Here is an 18,799-nt window from a genome sequence, read left to right on the forward strand (position 1 = left end):
TCTTAAACCTTGCATTCACTGAAGGCCACAACATTCAGATATCACTGCCACATATCTTATACAAACAGGGACTCAACTAACCTGAGGTCAGGGAAGTGGGGGAGCATGGAGATGCTGTCACCGTGTCGTCCTCCCATTTTTTTTCCTCTGGCTATATCCTAGGTGCATTTTAATAAGTTGGACCCATCAGTATAATATCTTGCCTTCCTCACATTGTATGCGGGAACATTAAAATAATATTTGAAAATATAATATATATATATATATAAATATATAAAATATTTTAAAAAAAACCAACATTTTTGTTCCAAAGATCTTGGAATGTTTCGAGGAACAGGAGCAGACTGGAGAATGGAATGGGAGTCTGACCAAATTCAGCAAGAGCAAACACAAGTCCTGCACTGTGGAGGGACTTTGTTGGGGTGAGTGCAGCTCCAAAAGGAGGTTATTATACCCCTGTCCTCAGCATTTGTCAGGCTACATCACAACCAATATTGTGAGATCTGGGGTCCCTCATGTACGGAAGGAGAAGAAATGATGAACTGCAGAAACTATTTTATCTGACTTCTGCATTACCATCCAATTCTGCAACAGGGACTGTCCTTAATAGCCTCCCTGCAATGGGGGAGTACAATAGCATGTCAACCCCAAAATCCCTGTCCTTCATTCAAGGCCCTTGGGATTAGATCTTGCCATGTTTTATAGCTTCAAAATAAAGACCAGAGCTGGCAGTTTTCATCTTTGGGGATGTCATTACATTTAATTAGCAGATAACACTACCTCTGACTGAGAAACTGAGTAGTCTTTGTGACTCACATAGCAAAGCCAGAATAAACTGCCTTAAGGTTTGAGAAGAGCTTCAAATATCACTTATTTCCATCCCTGATTCAGACACTTTGTCTTCAAATTGGCTCAAGAAAGCAAGCACATCAAAGATCAATATACTTCAGGGAATGTGTGGGAGAAAGGGAAGAAGAGTAATGGTGAGATGATTCCCATATTACTCTGAGGCACATTAATATTTCTTGGGCCACAAAACACAGATCAGGGGTGAGCTGAACTCCAACTCCAGATTTTGCTGCAAAACGCATAATACTTTTATGAGCTAGGAGCCCTTTAATGGGTACCAAACATTTATTGAGGCAACAGGAAGAGAGTGCTAATTTAGGACCAAAGCTGTTGGCAGAGGCTCAGTACATAACACAACAATGCACTGTAACAATTGTAGGCAATAATGTGCATCACTCTGCACAGTCAGAGCCATAGAATGCAAAGACCAGGCAGGAATTAACCAAATATCAGGGAAAAATAATAATAAAAAAAAAAGAATACCAAAGAGGATATTATCCTCCAGTAATTCATTTTTTGGGAAAGGACTGACTGGTGTGGCTAGAGCTTGAGACCAGGGCACAGAGTGTACACTCACTGTGGTGGCAGTGCTGGAGTTCACACTTCTTTAAGAGGCTTTATCATAAAGCAACAGCACTTAATTTTGCTCTTAATAAAAAATGTCAGGAGATTAAGACCAAACTGAAGATTTCTACTGCCATCCTGGGATTTAGAGGTTATGCTGAAATCATTAATACAACCACTATTTGAACTCTTTTGATCACCAAGTATTAAATTCATCTGTAAGTACATAAATCCTAGGAAGCAGAAAAGCAGATCTACCAGAATTGCTGGTCCTTTTTCATCTTCTTTTCTCATCATTGCCAGTGGTTGTAATGTCCCTCAATCATCTCCTGAACTGCATAGAGAGCCAATACAGCAGTCCCTCCCCATAAAAAGCTCTCCTAAATTATCTTAGAAGGCACGTTTTTTAATTTTGGACTCTCAGAATATCTATTAAAATCTCAGGTGGCTTTGTTCCCTCCCTGGGGCTGCTGTTCATGATTTGTGCTACCCCCAGAGAAGCAGGCTTGGCCCTGCCCCCTGCTCTTTTTAGCAAGCAGGTATTTCTCAAAGCAAAGAGCCTTGATGCATTTGCAGCACCCCCAGTTGTGACAGCCCAGGGGAGGCAGTGCAGCGTGCTGGAAGGGGGTGAGTATAGGAATGTACCTTCCCGGGGAGCTCAGGTATGTTATACATTCCTGCACAGAACATCTGGCTGTGTGTGAGGGCTGCCTGTGAGGTGGGAGGCTGCCATCCTCCTCCCTGAACTCATGGGCAGGGGCGCAAGACTGCTTCAAGCATGTGACACAGCAGCACCCACTTAACTCAGTGGATTTTGGAGAATGTCAGTCCTCTTTTTTACGCTATTATTATTTTTTCTGCTCAACCTTATTCCTGTGTTATGGTGATAAAGAAGAAAACTTTTTTTTTTCTTTTTTTTCCCCCTATTTTTTATTAGGTAAAATGAGTGCCTAATATAAAACCTGTGTTCTAAAGGCAGAAGACCTCAAACCATGTATTAAACTAAAATCTCCATTGCAAGTAGATGAGTCAGCACAGTAGTCAGGGAATTCTAATAGCAATTCGTTGTTGTTGTTGTTGTTTTAGAAGTTCTTAAGAAATATTTCTAAATCAGACAAAAGATTATGCTAATGAGCCTCCTGAGCTGACACTGCCTTTCTGCAACTCTTTAAGACAATGGCCACATTCTCTTCTAAAAGCAACTTTCTCATTAACAGGAACGCTCCAGAACACAGGGGTTCTCACAGAGAAATAATTCCTCTAATTGTATTTTCTATTTGACTTCAATGAATATTTGAATAAAACTGTCACTCCAAAATATTATGGCATTGTTCCATAGTCTTTCTTTCCACATCCTTTTCTACCTTTGAAATGAAGATTCATATGAAACCTCTACTTGCTCTTGCAGCAAGCTGTTGTTTTGTTTGTTGGGTTTTTTTTAAGTGCCCCTCACCACAAAAACGACAGCTCAGGTGAGATTACAGGGTCTCTTAGGAGGTGAAATGGATTTAGTAAGGTTTTAGACTTTCATTACTCAGCCAGAATGTGGAGTCTATCAATTACACCTACATTGACATGCTGGTGAATTAATTGGTGCGTTTGACAAGGACAGCTATTACCCCGTGTTGTTCTGACAGCTGGGTTTGATACCAGGAATTTGTCAACCTTCCCCTTCACATGTGCTGCTGGAGGAACAGTTGAATAGATCAGGTGAGGAATTTGCAAGATTTCCCTGCTCCTGCCCCCACCCCCAACTCTCAACATCTGGTGACAACCTAAACCCTAAATAAAATTATGGACATTCATAACATCAATAAGCAAGCAGCAGTGGCAGACCTGTGCTATAAACAATCTTCTGACTGGGCTGACAAAAAGCATTCAAGGAGTCAGAGAACTAATTCATTATCATCAGAAAAGTTAGCACCCTTCAGCAGTGCCTTTCTGTAAGTCCTTCAAGTGCCAATGATACTTACTGGGTATGAGTATTTCAAGTTTGTCTGGGTTTGGGGACTGGCATTTACAAAAGTGTTGATCACTTAAACTTCACCTCACTTAAGATCAGGAGCAAGTTTGAGTTACAGCTGGAAGTAAAGAGTTCTGGGCACGGAACATTGTGCTGGGAACCTGTGCTGCTCACTGGCTACCACTGTCCCACTTTGAGACAGTATCTAAAGTCTCATTCTTCATTTTCTGTGGCTGCTCTCAAGAGCTTTTTCTGGCCTTTTAAGACCAGATTAGAAAGTGATGTAGTATTTTATAGGAAACAACATTCAGGCATGCTCATCCCCAGAGCTGGCAGAGATTCACTGGCCTTACAGTCCTATAATCTCCTTCCTCCAGAGGGAAATACCTGAGCTGGACCCCATCTTAGCAAGAGATTGTCCCTTTCTCCATGAAGAGCAAAACCCAAGCTGTGGCTCTTCCCCCTCTGCTCCCCTTGATGCCTTAAGATTTTAGCTTTTTATATTTTTCAAATCCCGTACTGCATTAGTGCGTAGCTCTAAACTCCATATTAAGTGTAGTTAACTGTCTTCACAGTTTGGTCAGACAAAACAATCCCTCTGGGGTTGTAATCCACAGATATCCTACAGCTTTCGGCCCAGAAAAGTATAAACAAAAGTAAATTGTTGGGGGGAAACTGGGGGAATATGACTTCATTACCTGAAGCTGTAATTGGGGGATTAACAGCTGACGTGTAAATGGACCAAACTTTTATCTGTGAAAAACTCGTGGCCCTCATCCTTCTTGGGTGTAGCCTCAGAGGCTTTTGACTGCCCAAGGTGTATCTATTGAAGGCCTTTAATAAACACCCACCTCATTCTCCTTATCCTGTCTAGCCTCTGTTATAGGAAGCCACTCCAAGGCATCACTCTCTGCTGGGCACAGAGAGGGAGAAATGCCCTTGCAGCCAGGAAATCTCCTCTGAGCCTGACAGGAGAGCGATGAAAATGGACTCATCCTCACAGGCTAAAGTGGCTCAGAAGCAAATTCTGAGATATGAAACTCCATTAAGTCTAGAACTTAGCACCAGTCAGGCTTAAAAGTTAATTTGTAAACTATTAGGATATGCTAAAGCTGTTAGAAAGTAAAGACTTACAACAATTCTGTAAAAAGGAAAATGAAAGACGTCCCAAACTTCTTAATTCCCCAGCTCAGCAAACAAGTACCAGTTACTTGGCTTTCCCAAGACCATAAGGTAAATTACACATGCACTATGGAGAGATATGTTTTGGGGCAGCCCTTTAGCCACAAAGCAAGTCTCTTTTTTCTTTACATAAAATGACATTATTTTTTTTTAAATCTGGAGGATCGGTTATCAGCATCCATTACCCCAAGAATGTCAGCTTGGACAGACCACCAGGTGGGCTCTGAAAGGGGTTGATTCACAGGGTCTGGCTGACTGGTGGCAGTGTGAGACCAGAGTCCAAGCCTGACATCTGGCTCCTCTGGGCAAGCAAAGAGTTGGTCTTTGTGTAGGTGATAAATCCTTTATCCTACAGCTGTGGTTCCAATCCCTGAGCAAACACAGCAAAGAGGAATTGCTGCCCTTCACCCATCAGCCCTGGGTTAACTGTGGGCCATTGAGACCATACTATCATTAGCTCTAGAAATTACTGGTCTTTTAAAGACATAATAATGCAGCCAGGTTTTGATTTGTACCTTACTTGTTTTGCTAGGATGTGGTGCAGAGTAAAGATTCAATCACCCAAGGCTTGGTGAAAAGATACAGAAGACACACTATTATGGTACTTATGATTGTTGAGGGGAAATAGCTGTGGCCAGCTCATTTATTTCCTTTGACCAGGTCATATGCCCGTGGCCAGCAAAATCATATTATCCAGTACATGGACATGTGGTTACCACCAAACTCTTTTAGCAGGCAGTCCAAGAAGAGTAAAGTTAAAAAGGTCTTTTACAACACATTAAAAACCTAGCAGAAAATAATCTGGCAAGTTCAGTCCCACAGATTGCTGTAGGAAAAATTTGCCCTGTAGCAGTCAGTTGTTCTACTTTCACAGCCAAGAGCTGCTCACCTGAACAAGGGTTTCCAGGGCTGGAAAAAATGCTATGATGCCTGCCTGCCTTGGCCTCAGACCACAGAAAATGGATTCCTGGACTCCCGTTCTGCCTTTCATCCGAAAGAAAATTCCCTAAGCTGGGAGAAGAATGCAAGGGGAGCAGCCTTCTTATGGCTTCTGCATCTGGCTGTAAAGCTGGTAAGTGATAAATTGCAACAAACTGGAAATGTGCAATGGACAAAATGTATCCCAGTTTTTGCAGAGCTGGTGATATCACCTCCAATTTAAAGGGGTATTTTAAACAGACGATTCAATCAGCAAGCAGAAAAAGTTGCAGAAATTAAATGCAGTTAAATGGTGAGACATTTCCATTTTTGAAGCCCTACCTTGAATTATGCAGCAGTGCATCAAACTAACTTTCAAGTAAAAGTGACCTTTGGTCGAAGTATATTGAAATAATCTTACTTTATAAAATATTGGTTAGGGGAAAACCCCCCAGCACCTGGCACACATAGATTTTGCCATTTCAGAAACTTGTCTTACGAAATGATAAAATACAGCCTTGTAGGTGTTCATTAGCAGCAGAAGTAGCATGGGGATCCATACATACAATTTGCATGATCAAACTGAAGTGTCAAATTACCTAAGCAAGAACTGCACTGGTAGATTTCTCTTAAAAAAAAAAAATAAGGATGGTCAAGTAGACATAGGCAATAAGATTACCTTTAAAATGTTTTACTGTAGACTTGAAATAGCTACCCAGCTTTGAAAAAAAAAAATAAAAGAGGAAGAGAAGGGGAGGGGGGGGAAAGAGAGAGAACATAATTTCCAAACCCTTAGCTTATTTTTAATTTATAGTCCTTGGAAAAAAAATAAGTGGATAGCCCAATCATTTATATGCCTGGGCAAAAGCAATACATCTATATAAAAGTACAGTGATATATTTCTGTTGCTAGTTTAATGTGCTGCTCTGTGCCCTGTGTGTTCTGATTCATTGGAGAGCAGCAATCATGTCGACAGGAGCTGTTCTTCAGTTCCCATCAGCGACAACTAAAGGCCAATTCAAGGTTGTGGTGGGGTCATGAATCTAACACAGTCACTGATAGAACAATTTTCCTTCTGCATGACACCGTCGGTGGGACACAGAGGGAATATACAGCAAGGACTGCTGCAGGTATGGCTTGTTTCCTCATCCTTCCTCCCCTCTCCTCACCCCCTCCTCTTCCTTTGTTTTTAATTTTTTGGCAGTGATGTGTGCTGTCAACAAGCAGCCTCTGGGGAATACAGAATCAGCACCATGGAAAATAAGAAGAGAGGAAACCTCTAAGGCTTTAGGAACCCAGAATAGTCCTGGCCTCTGTGCAGGGCAACTCAGCAGCATCAGCTCAGTGTGAAAGCTGGATCCACCCCGAGACAACATGGGCTGCACGTCTGAAGACACGTACAGCCTTACAAAGAAGAGAGGTGCTGGACCAAACTCCACAGTGTTTTCACCTCTGGTCCACCACCCTTTGAGTTAAATAAAGAGGCACTTTTATCTGGCTGTTGCTGTCCTCCTGTGGTATGAAAATAAGACCTGCATTTTGCCTGACAATATTATTTTCCTACATGGATCCTTCCAGCGACCTTGGCACAAGGTTTGCCCAAGTTGAAAACAAAAAGCCAACTCCCTCTATTATTTGTTCTGTGTATGTCGCTGAGAGAGGTGATTTTGAAGCTGGTGAGGGTTATTTTATTCTCATGCCATTACCTGTGACCACAGGGCTGCTCTGGTCTAAGGCACCAAAGGTCTAAAACAGCCATCCAGGGCAAGGTGTATGGTTATACTCGACCCTAGGGAGTTCCCATCTCTTGGAAGCCAAAATCCCAGGACCTGCCATGGGTAGGGACAGGTCCATCAAGTTTACCTCCCCTGTGCATTACACTCATTCACACCTGGAGCAAGGTGCAGAGGCTCTGGAAAGGCCACGAGTGAACCTCAGCATGGCTCAAGCTCCTCCTTGAGTGGGCAGAGCACAGAACAGCTGGAAGAATGATGACCCTTCCTGTTCCCATGGATGTTGCTCCACAGGGCCATGGGTGGCTGGCCTGCTCACAGGTCTCCTCTTTCTGATGAAGATGCACTGAGCAGAGAAGGGAGAGGGAACTGCAGCCCTACAGGGATGCATGGGGAGCCCTGAGAGGAGATCTGCTCTCTGGACGGATCTCCCCAGCTTTCTAGGGGATTTCCTTCAAAAATTATGGAGTTCCCTCCTTGCTTTAAGCAGCTTCAAAGCCAGGTGAGACCCATTCTGCCATTTCCCTTTGATGTCCAAGAAAAAAACTCTACTACAACTTACATGGACCCATTTAGGTCCTGAACAGGAGAGGACCTAAGTGTTTCTCCACTGCTAGGGCCTTTCAGCCTTCCCAGACCACTGGCCCTTCCTGACTCAGCATCAGGAAACTTAAGCACACCTTGGCTTCACGTTAAGTGTCAGGGTCCTTGCTCAGGGACTGGGGTGGTTGTGTGGGGCAGCCAGCACAGCTCCAGCCCTCTGAGCTGTCAGGACAGCATCAGTGATGCTCCAGCAGCCTCCCCAGAGCCACCACAGCCCTGTCCTTGGCACGATCAGCATCAGTGGGGGCCGTGATGCTGAGCACCCCTAGGTCCATGGCAGAGGTGTGGGAGGAGGGCTGAGCTCACGGCACACCTGCTCACACGCACTGGTATTGAACCACAGACTGGGAAAGAGAGAAATTGCCCCTTTTTCGGTGTCAATGGCTCTTCAACAGCACACAGAGGAGCTTTGGCTGGTTTAGCTTGACCTGTGCAGCTTGAGAGAGCCTTCCCAGCCTCACACATGGTCCTCAGGCAGAGACTTGCTGGCAAAGCAAAGCCTGAAAAGTGGCAGTGGATCTGTTTGCTGGGGTAAAAATATAAAAGTTCACGGCCCAGCATTATCCCACAGTTGCCATCAGCAAATACTAAAATCACAGCATTTCTGAGAAACATTGAAACCAAGCTAACAAAACACTCAAATCTAAAATTAACAAGAAAATCAAATATATATAAATACAGCTGTAATTTACAGCTTTATTTAATTCAGTTTTATTCCTGCACTTGCAATTGAAGATATTTATGTCGAGAATTAAAAAAAAAAAAAAATAAGGGAATAGGGATTTGTATTTATGAATAGTAAGGAAGGGCTGGAAATGGAAAGAAGAGGGTCTGTGCAGCATTCCTGCTGACATGCAGGCTTCCCCAGGAGCAAAGAGCATTCCACCAATGTTGTTAGCTCTCACTCATCAGCTCCCAGGCCCTGCAGCTGTACACAGCTGTGTCTAAGTATTTGATTTTTTTTTTTTTACTCTTGTTTATAGTGTAGTAGCTGCTTTTGATCCAACTGATTGCAAATAAGACCCCAGCATGTGCTGAACTCAGAAGCAGAAGTTTGTGTGCATGTGTCTGACCCACCACAGATGGAAAAAATTGAAGAGTGTAAAACCTTCCATACCCCAGTCTTTAGCTCTTCTTTGGGCAGAGTGTTTTACCATATTGATTTCATTTGCATTAAAAATACTTCTCTGGAAATGAAAGACTTGCATCTGTCTCATTATTTTAGATCTGAGCTGGCAACTGAGTTAATATTAAAATGACATAAACAAATCACATCTCCTATGTTACACATAACATGAGTAAAGTGAATATACCAACATTAATAATTTACCTTTTGAGCTTAGCCCTTCTTTACTTATCTGAGACTTCCACAAGCAGATTGCCATTTCCTCCAATTTATTCAAATTCAGTCAAGAGTTTAAAAGAACATGTTTACCTAACAGATAGCTTGCATTTTGCTTCCATTTTCACTGCTCAGTATTTGTAACAAAGTGCGAGTCACAATTGTGTAATCACATAATATAATTCCTTTTCCTCAGCTAAATCAAAATGTAATACTTCTGGGGGAAAAGTGCTACCAATGTGTCTATAAAAATCAAATTTCTACAAATAACTTTGTCTGTGTCTAAATTTCATCTACATTCGTTCTGACTAACAACTCAGCCACTTGGATGTTTGGCAACTCATCATTAAAACAGGCAGAGCAGCTTTATTTCCTTCCTTCTCTGTAAAGAATGAAGGAAAATACATTTGCTTTCCTTTAGCCATCTTTCGCTTCTTCTGCCACCCAGTCACTCCTTTCCCCCTGGTTCTGCAGGTGCCATTAACAACAACAAAAAAAGCTACTTTTATTCACTTTTGAGCAGCAGCTTTTGGGGTTTTGCAGATCCATGGTGAAAGTGAAAACAAATAGTAAACTAAAGAAACATCAGGAGCAGAACAATAAACCTTTCACACTTCCTCTCAATTCTTGTTTAGCTTTCATTTTTTCTGACCCAAGAAAAGCAAGTTTTTCTCCTCCTATTTTAGTTAATTTTTGCTAATTTCAAACCATATTCCTCATTTATTTGAGAGTTAACCAGACAGGAAACCTGCACACAGAAGCTTAAAAACGCACCAAGCAGATCTTTGCCCCTTCTCCCCATCTGATTTTTCATCAAGCACTCAGGTGCTCCTTGCATGCAGAAGTCTCTGCTGTCGTGGTGGGATGGAGTTACTTTCCATGCCCACTGGAATGGCAGTGTCCTACCTGCCCTGTGGTGGGATGGAGTTACTTTCCATGCCCACTGGAATGGCAGTGTCCTACCTGCCCTGTGGTGGGATGGAGTTACTTTCCATGCCCACTGGAATGGCAGTGTCCTACCTGCCCTAAGTCCCCCACCAGGCTGCTCAGAGCCCCATCCATCCTGGCCTTGGACACTCCCTGGGATGGGACACCCACGAGTTCTCTGGGCAGCTGTGCCAGTGCCTCCCCACCCTCACAGTGAGATAAATGTACATGATTCAAACATGAGAGATGCCTTAATTCCATGGAGGATTTCTGACAACCCGGGCTGAGGTGCTGCCAAATGAATGCAAAATTTTAACGCCACTATGTGTGTACAGCTCTTAGAAAGAAGGAAATGCTTTTCCATAGAAAAATGGAGCTGCAGGGGATCACTTCTTCTAAATCCATTGTGACTTCCAAATGGCAGCACTCTCTCTGCATTTTTGGAGGAGACAGAATAGATTTAGAAAGTGGCTGCTTATTGATTTATTGTCTTTACGCTGGATATAGGTTTTTATTAAAGAAAGCAGATACTCAATAGTGTTAACTAGTAATGGGAATTGACTTTTCACTAATTGCACAGAACCTGCCATTAATACACTTTAATAGAAAATAGGCTGGTGCATTCCAGATCAATACAAAAGTTTTTTCTGAGTACGCTACAGACAAAGGACTCCAACAACACAGCTAAATAAGACACATTTATTTACTTATTATTAGTAGTAGTTTACTTATTATTTATTTACTTATTATTCCTCCAGTTTCTGAGATAGGGAAATAGCTCCAGGGAATGAGGGAAATGCTTCACCTCGGCTGATTTTTCCCATTCTGTTTGCTCCATAATATTTCCTGGTCTGCTGTTCTTCCCCATTTGCCTAGTTTGGAAACAGAGGAGCATTTTTGTCTGCCTCAGGTACTGTAGGGTGCAAGCAAAATAAATGTTTTGGATGTAAGTATGACATGAGATATAAAACAATTTATCACTTAAACAATATAAATATGTTATGATTACTATAATTATTATTACTACCGTCATTACTATTATTATTCAGATTATTGTTGTTAATAATATTATTAGATTTGTTTAAAATGTTAATGCTATTAAACAAATTCTCTGTATGTTTAGTTTCACCATCTGGCTTCTCATTAGAAGAGCACAAGGGGATTAACAGCACGAGGGGCTAAACCCCTTCTGTGTTATCTTGGGTGTGTAGCTCTGTGGGGCTCAGCTGCCTCCCAAGACAACATCATGAAACCCCTTTTCTAGGGCCTGGCAGGGAGAACCCAGTGGGCACAGTCAAAAACGCTGCATTTTCACCCAAGTGGTTTGGAACATTTACCGAAATAAGGCTTGCTGCCATGATGCAGTTAACAGGTATTCCGCATTGCCTGTCAGCCACCTCCGGAAAAAAAGAAGAATACAAATGAAACAGGATCAAGACTCAGCCCCTATCCCATTGAAACCCTTGCAGGAAATGAGACCATGTGCTCTCACAGCAAACAGTGGTTCCAAGTGCAGCAAATTGGAGTCCCAACCCTTTTTAGGCACTATTACCAGTCCAATAAAGCAGCTAATAATAAAGGATTGCTGCTTTGTTTCCTGCACTTAAATAAAACAGATTGGCAAAACCTTACTAATCATTTCCGACGCTGAAGCATTATAGCAGCAGACAGGCTTCTGTAGACAGGCAGGATTTTCCAGGAGTGCTGGACTTTTGAAGGGTGGGAGTCCATGACCTTATCTGAATAAAATTTGAAGCACGCTCACCTTTATAACCACACCTCCCATAGTTATCAGCTATTTTACATCCTCTTTAGCCTTCTCTGAGCCAGCTGAAGGAAAAAGCCCCATTGCCCAGGGTGCTGGTAGTGATACAGGGTCTGATAGAGGGCAGTACTTGGTGCTAGTTAGTAATGTATGCTCCTGTCAGGAGGTAATTACAGGAAAGTAAATTTTTTGTTCTGTGCTCCCTGTGGGTGGCACAGCTGGCACAACTCGACTTCTCCTCTGGCTGGATTCCCAGTGAATGGCCCCCAGGATGAGCTGGGGTACAGCATCCCTGTGCTGCTCCCCAGCAGATGAAATCAGCTCTGGAAAAGGAACCCCGCATTTTTGAAAACTTCGGGCTCACCTCAGCACTCCTAATAGGAGACAAAGGGAAGGCCTCTCCATGGGGGAGGAGATACCCCCAGTTCCCTTCCTAGGCTGGTCCTGGTGGTGCCATCACAGCCATGATTGGGTACAGGAGGATGCAGGAAGGTGGGAGGTCCTCTGCCATTTTAAAGGACAGGGAATGTGCTCCTGCAGGCAGCTGAAGGGCCCCTCAGGATGCAGTAAACGTGGATTTGTATCATTCAGTTTTGGTCCGGGACGCGGGGATGAAAACCCAGCGCCTGGTTGTTCAGGCCCCTGGACCTGCCTGTGGCAACAGGAGGGCACCACACTGCTGTGGGCTGACCCTCCCCCCAGGGACTGAGGGCTTTGCTCTGCAGCTCATCCACCACACCTAACCCTCCCCTGAGCACAGCACCCACCTGAGCAGAGCATCCCCTGAGCACAGCACCCACCTGAGCACAACACCCCCCTGAGCACAGCACCCACCTGAGCAGAGCATCCACCTGAGCACAGCACCCACCTGAGCAGAGCATTCCCTGAGCAGAGCATCCCCTGAGCACATCATCCCCTGAGCACAGCACCCACCTGAGCACAAAACCCACCTGAACACAGCATCCCCCTGAACACAGCACCCACCTGAGCACAAAACCCACCTGAACACAGCATCCCCCTGAACACAGCACCCACCTGAGCACAGCATCCCCCTGAGCACAGCACCCACCTGAGCACCGCATCCCCCTGAGCACAGCACCCACCTGAGCACAGCATCCCCCTGAGCACAGCATCCCCCTGAGCACAGCACCCACCTGAGCACAGCACCCACCTGAGCACAGCATCCACCTGAGCACAGCATCCCCCTGAGCACAGCATCCACCTGAGCAGAGCATCCCCTGAGCACAGCACCCACCTGAGCACAACACCCACCTGAGCAGAGCATCCCCCTGAGCACAGCACCCACCTGAGCACCGCATCCCCCTGAGCACAGCACCCACCTGAGCACAGCATCCCCCTGAGCACAGCACCCACCTGAGCACAGCACCCACCTGAGCACAGCATCCCCTGCCCTGGGCAAGCTCCACCACGCTGCTGGGATAAGCTGCTCAATGAGCAAAGCGTGGAGAGCACTGCAATTACCTTTAGGCTTCTTTATAATGTTGCTGATTGTTTATCAAAGCAATGGCCACTCAAACTAAGCTCACTGCTAAGGAAGTATTACTTGTTTGCCATAATTACTATTTAAGTGTGTTATGGTGCTGTTTATTAAAAACTACTAATATATTATTAATTAATATCCTATCTTGAAGTGAATTTATACCACTATCAATCAGAGATAAATCCACTTATATTTGTCCCCTTTCCTAAAATGGTAGTTTATACTGCAAGCCATTCTACTTGTAGTGCCAGACATGTTGCTTCGAGATACCTGCAGAAATGCAGAGTAACTTGCCCCACAGGAATGTTTTATTTAGTCTGACAGCCCTTTGAAGTGAAAGGGTAACCATTTCTGATCATAACCTTGGCTTTGCACTTCAAGTAATTATCCTTTAATTGCATTACCCTATTTGAAATAGAGTTGTAATTGGAAAAAAAACAATTTGATGTTCCCTGATGCGTACTCTGACATGCATTATTTGTTTTTTATTCAAATATAAATGTTCTCTGTAATTCTATCAAAGAAAAGAGAAAAATAAAACAAAATTGAAATGTCAGTACCAATTTTGGACATGTGAGAAGCATCAGTAACTAGTGCTGGGTGGGAAAAAGAATGTTGTGAAATTAGTGATGTCAGTGGAAAGAAGAGATGTGAAAGGGGAAAGGGCTCCAGCTCTGCTCTTCCAGAAACTGTCTCTGTTGCACAGTGTGGTATTAAATACTGGGTTGGGTACCAGCTGTATCTGAGTGATGGATGGGCCTTTAAAATTACATTGAAGCACAAGATGCAGAAGCACAGTTTCCAGCCTTCCAGCTAACTGTTGAATAATTACTAAGGCAAATACAAGTCAATGGAGCACAGGGCCCCTGTCCTCACACCCTATGGGACAGAACACCCACTTAACAAAGAGAAGTGTTTTTATTTCTTCCTTCTTGGGCAGATTCAAACAAATCTGCCCAAACAGATCTGGATCAGTGATAACTTACACCCATGTCACTTGTACCTGGTATTTCTGAGAGAGGAGCTCCACCCAGTTTGGCTGGATCAGCTGCACCTCACAGCTCTACCAGCACATGTGTGCACACACACGTTACTGAGATTTGAATCAGCCTTGGACCATTTGGAGCACTGTGCAGAGAAAAATTAAATATGTTACAGATACAATGTTAACGAGTTAGGTTCTGCCACTCTGGAGCAAAAATAGCACTTTAAGGAGTCAGGGTGTGCTCAGAGGGTAAACAAGGAATACCATGTCAGCCCACTTTGGGTGGGAGGTGCCTTATTGGGATGGAGTGTGGGAGCTGCAGCTCACTCCCACTACAGAAGAGATTGCAGACAATTTCTGCACCAACTCCTATGACAGATGTCCTTGACAGCAGCCCTGCATCCTCATCTGCTCCAAACCAGAGCCAGCCCAATCTTTACTTCAAAAAGTCAGCAGTTCACAGACAAGAAATTAACACAGGGCAGTACTAAAGTAGAGGTAGGCTGGAGAAATGTGGCCTTTCTGGGTTTTTTGATAAAAGCAAAATCAAAACCTCAAACCCAATAGATAGAAAACATCTTGTGAAAAATAAAATTCTGCTTTTGTCTGAAGATATAACCAACTTTCATTTGTATAAATTACTGTGCTTTCTACCCAGTTTGTTTATACTGACCTCATCCAACAAAAAGCACAAGAAAAGTAATTTGGCACATAACACATCATAGGCACTTCAGGTTTCTCTTTAGGGAGTCATCCTGTAAAGGTCACCCAGCATTTTGTTTTGGAAATCCCCCAATAGAAGGCAATTTTATTTTAGGTGTACACTGAAGATTCTGTAGCTGCTTTGCACAGAGGCTTCTTGGATCTTGGGAACAATCTGTCCTCCTGTTTTACACGTAACCACCGAGGGTGAATGGTGTCTTTGTCCAAAGAGCTCTGTTAGTTCCAGCATTTTATCCTGACACATGTCACCTGGGCAGACTGCATCTCTTTGCTTGGCTTCTTCACTGCCTCAAGCCATTTCACTAAAGTCACCAGGACTGTTAGTAGGAGCTCACTACTGAGGCATGGAACAGTGCAGCTGAGATCTGGGGCTCCCTCAGTGCTATACGAGGAGCCTGTACAATTTAAGGAGCCTGCTGGAAGTGAGACATCCTGCACAAGTGAAGAATCTCTGATTTTTCTCTTAGAGATTGAACTGAAACTCCCAGGAAGCAGCACAAAGATAACAAATGAAAACTAAGCCAAAATATAATCACTCTAATTATAATGACTACTAAGAAGAGATGGTTGTCAAGAGACAAGTTCCAGGAGCGTTGAAGTCAACTGTCAAGATCCAGCCCATCTAAATGAAAACTGGCACACAAGTCAGCTGAGAGAGCCCTAGCATGTTATAAAACAGAAGGAAAGGAGCAGCTTGGAGATTTGATAGTGGGGTTTTTGGTTGTTGGTGGGTTTTGGAGGTGTTTTTTTTGGTGTGCTACAAACTTAAAACAGAAAATGCATGACGTGAGAAGAAAACTCATTCATACCTGGATTATAAGGCACTCCAATGCAGGATTAATTAGAAAAAAAAATAGTGAATTAAGAAAACTTAGGTTACTGTAATTTGGTAAAATATTATTTTCTACCTTTAAGCGAAGTAGTTATGTTAAAAGGTATCTCAGACGACTTGTGAGGCCATAAAAGCTGTGAATGAAGTAGGATCTTTGAATTCCCACTGATTTCTCTTTGAGAATTTAAGTTCTGATGGTCCTGCTAACCAGCTTACCCAGTCTGTGCAGATGAGGCTTGCTGGTGTATACGTACATATACATATTCATATACATATATATACTCATATACATACACATTTTTAAAATGTTAACTAATGTTGTCTACTTCATGCTACTAATTCAGCAGCTAAAACACTCAATTTGAAAGTAGGTAGAGCTACCAGTTAAAATGCAAGTAAAGATAGATGAATAGCAAGGAGAAAATCAGACGATGATAGAAGAGAACTGCTTTTACTTCTGGTTGCAGGCTGGAGCTCTGCATGGACCCACTCTCAGGAGGCTGTAGTAGGTAATGGTGACATCTGTGGGCGAGATGGAGAACTGAGGTAATGACACAAGTTGTTAACACTGTCCTAACTAGAGCTTAGAAAGTCAAGTCACTCAGTGCGTGATCCAGATTTAATCTGCTGCCGTGTACGTGCAAAGAGCTACCAAAGGAAGTCGAGGGAAGAAGAGAAGAATTAGGGCATTTTTCTCACCATGTGGTTATGGTGGAGAACCAGGGCAACTCCCTGTCTCTCTTGTCTTGTCCCTGTCCCAGCCCAACCTTAGGCTAGGCTGCTTCCGGCTCCTGTTGTAGCTATTCTGGCAAAATGCTGTCCTTCCCTGCTTGTCTGGGAAAGAGGACACGTGTGGCTCTGTGCCACTGGCAGAAGCACCCCAGTACATGCCAGAAAGTTTTCCATTTTGCCAATGAGTGCCTTCTTGGCTACCCAATACTGCATTTCTAAGGCAATGTTGAGGCAGGAGATTCAAACCAAGCTTTCACAGTGAAATGCAAATGTATCTGTAGAAGTGTTGCTCTCCTCTAAAGGAACTAATAATCATTGAGGTGTTTGGGGATTGGGTGTGAAGCTCTTGTAAAGCCCAAAAAGAAAATCAGTTTCTCTTAAGTGCAAATCTTGCACCTGAGCCAGCTGTATTGCAGCCTCACTACTGTGGGTAACACTTCTCTTGTCCTGTGCTTGATTTCTGATTGTGTCAGTGAATTCCTCGTTGAGGAATCCCGCAGCTCTTGGGAGGTGCACCATGGAACTCATGGACAGGTTTGCAGTAAACTGATGCCCTCTGCTGGGTACGAGGGACTTGAAACATGTAAATTCCCTATTTCAGAGCAGGATAACGGCACAAAACTCCTTCAAGGAGTGAGCTGGACAGTTTAATGGCAAAAGTTCACTCCTTCCTACAGTATTTTTTAATACAGCTTGGAGGACAGCTGATGATTTGAAATCTAATTGAAGTGAATGAATAACAGTAGCTCTGGTCATGGCTTCCACACATTGATTAATATCAGATGCAACCTGTAATTAATGATCTTTGAATATATTAATTTCAATAAACTCTTCCTCTACTATCAGTTGTATTTAAAAGAATGTATAATTTGAAGTTGGAGAGAAGTGTCTGAAAGGGCCTTTAAAGAAAGTCACATGAGTGTGGTATTGACTGGTTAGAAACCAGTATAGAGATGAATAAAGCTTTCAGAATGTTTGCTGAAGAGTTATTGGGAAAAAAGACCTGGATCATGAGGGACAAGCTACCACATGTCAGCACATCTTATATTCCACGGAGAGATCAGCTGAAAATGCTGAAACTACATTTATTGAGACACAAATATGACAAAAGCAAAGTAATTCTAATTTCAAGGGAAAACAAAATTGTCTGGAAAATGGTGTGTTTTGTCTCGAGACCGAAAACTCTAAGGCCTTGATGCTGACTTCAGCTCACTGTAGCTGTTTCTGTCACACATCAGCTGACAGATGTACACTTAACCTCTCTGGAGCTGTGTCACCATGGGATTTCAGTGAAAGTGTTTGTGCAGCTGTCTATTGGTTCATTCTGGCTAATTTGAGTAATGCCTGTGAGAAAAGGCTAAAAGGAACATTAAAACAGATCTAAAACAGGTAAAATTCGTCACCTTAACTGTTTTCTTCTTTTCCTTCAGAAGCTTTAATTCTGACTTCTGGATTTACAAAATTACAATTTTTTGTAGGTCTGTCAACTTCCAGCTCTTTCTGATGTCTTGAATAGTAAGAGATCAGTAAGTTAGAAGCTCTCCTATGTTAGTTACTGAAGCAATGATTTTGACTGATTTTAAAAGCTCCAAATTCATGCTGTGTCTAAGGTTATAACATTCTCAAAGATAAATGTCTTTTTGCTGCATAATGCTGAAAAAGTTAATGTAAATCTTCTCTGAGTTAGTTACCTGGCTGCATTATATTGTTCTTTGAGTACTGAACACAAATAATCCCAAGGGATACTTAACAGGTTTTTAACTTTCAGCTTCATGAAGGGACACATCCTATCTCTGGTCTGACCACAGGGTTGTGTGGCAATTCTCGTAGGGTCCTCACTGACTTCTGAAGATGTCATATTTGACCACGTTCTCAACTTGAAGTTTGCTCTGTTTAGAGTGTTAAGGACTGGCTTGGTTTCTTACATGACCACAATTCTGGAGCTTCTGTTCAATGAACTCAAACTGATTCATGGAATATGTACTTTCTTCACAAACCAGTGTTTTATTGTCATTGATTTTTGTCTTGAGCATGTAGACTTTGCCAAGGCATAAATTTTGCAATTAATACCAAAAGGAAAGTCACTGCATGCCGATCTCAAAGTGCTTATGAATTTTGGATTTTATGGAAAGTAGTTGTTTCCTTTGGCTCTATTAAAATAATGTCCTGTTTAACAGGCT

Source organism: Cinclus cinclus, chromosome 6 (assembly GCF_963662255.1).
Source record: "Cinclus cinclus chromosome 6, bCinCin1.1, whole genome shotgun sequence".
Lineage (NCBI taxonomy): Eukaryota > Metazoa > Chordata > Aves > Passeriformes > Cinclidae > Cinclus > Cinclus cinclus.